The 1,803-nt window shown below is 35.7% G+C and overlaps 1 long non-coding RNA gene across 1 annotated transcript; it reads right to left on the bottom strand.

Annotated features, from left to right (window-relative positions):
- Window positions 1-492: 492 nt before the first annotated feature.
- Window positions 493-1,398, bottom strand: LOC110676136. The gene is made up of 3 exons (XR_002500102.1): window positions 965-1,398; window positions 841-901; window positions 493-779 (listed from the first exon to the last, which is right to left on the bottom strand). It is a non-coding gene; the product is annotated as an uncharacterized LOC110676136 (long non-coding RNA).
- Between the last annotated feature and the right edge of the window lie 405 nt (window positions 1,399-1,803).

The following is a 1,803-nucleotide window of genomic DNA, read 5'->3' as shown; positions in this document are numbered from 1 at the left end:
TTCTTTGTGCTCAATAAGCTATCCTGGAATTGGAATTGTCTTTGTGTACTTCCAATAAAACATCGAACAATAATTAATGTAAATCTAATTCAAAAGGCGTTCCGGACACAGCATCGTTCCACAAATTTCCATCCTGCCCCAGTAATGAGGGAAATGATCAACACTGATTACTAGGATAGAAGCTGTTTCACACGAAGTACCCGCATAATCATGAACCATATTAGCACTGTTTCCAATATTGTCTACAACTACTTCAAACAATATCTGAACCATTCCGAACAACATCCAGAAAAACAATATACCCACAGTACCACAGACTGTTTTGCCAGTATGGGAAACGGTAATCAGCCAAATAACAATGTGGGGAATAGGCGGTTAAGTTATGTAACCATAAAAAATCGTCGATTTTGTCGAACAAAATTTTTCGTTTACCGTTCATCAGATGGTAGACATACTATCCATTTTTCACTCAATCTACCACAAAAGAAACGGTTCTAGAATTGTAAAACAACATATTTTGAATAAAAACGTTTACAATTTGTGAAATTATTGGATTATGGTAGTCAACGGTATATCAACCCTATGCCATTCTATTTTTTTTCCTATTCATAATAATTTAACAAGACAATTCGTGTATCTACGAACAAATGTTGTATTTATTTGTTTCCGCTAAAAGTTGCGAAACAGGTTCAAGTTGAACTCAGCGCCTAGATTCAGCATTGGGGATGATATTCTGGTTCCACGATCCTTCGGCGCTGTTGAAACATCTTTCAGAAACTCTTAAAAAGAAAAAGAACATTGTCAACTCTGACTTCGATGAAAAATAATAATAACACTTACCTGTAGATATGTTGCAGCACCACTCTGAAGTCCTAAGAAGTATGCATTCCTTATTTCACTTCTGAAAACACATAAACCAAATTAAGTACGTTGTTTTTGAGCAATTTAACATGAAATATCTTACCAAACAAGTTTCGACACTCGATTCGCAGAAATGAACACAAATATGGCAGTTTGACTGATGAAAAATTTTCTACGATTTCACAAAACGCACACAAGTGCAATATAACTACTCCGCGTACGGTATGTTTACTATCAAACCATAAGACTTCAATGTATGTGTGACAACTTTTCATGATACTAAACAGTATGCAATCATATTTGAATGTTTTGCCAAATTGTAACCATTTCCGATACAACCCACGTAAGTTTAGAAATAGTTGATTTATTCATAGTTTCCAAATATGGACTATATGGAACTGATTGATAGCAATTAGATATACGGTAACCGTTAGCGATACAGTAGATGTAGTGTGAGATACAGTACAAAACCGAAATATATTTATAGTAACACAATTAAGCCACAATATTGGAAGCAGTTAACGTATGATTTATGATTTAAATGTTGTCTGGAAAATTTGCCAAAGCGTTTTTTGCTATGCGGGTAGGCACAACACCAGAAATTGCGAAAGTGAAATTACCAAGCGAATGTTGTTTTCATCACCTATGGAAATGAACGTACTTCTCGAGCTATTCGAATGCTACGATCCCGCGGAACAATTTTTTTTGAGGATCCTGATAGAGTAGGTTCCAGATATTTATATGGAGAGTGTTACGTGTTATGGGAGGTACTTGATGGGAAAGTTGTTACAGCTTCCGAAAGCTTGATTTCTTTTGAATTGTTGGCTTGGTTGGGCGACCTCATGTTGATAAATAAAAACATTCTTTGGGCAGCGTGCTCCCTCTAGCAGATTGCATTTCATCAGCTTTTCTGAGGTGAAATTCGAGTTAAACTTTCATACA

This window comes from Aedes aegypti, chromosome 2, assembly GCF_002204515.2.
Source record: "Aedes aegypti strain LVP_AGWG chromosome 2, AaegL5.0 Primary Assembly, whole genome shotgun sequence".
NCBI lineage: Eukaryota > Metazoa > Arthropoda > Insecta > Diptera > Culicidae > Aedes > Aedes aegypti.
This window is presented reverse-complemented; position numbering and strand designations above follow the sequence as displayed.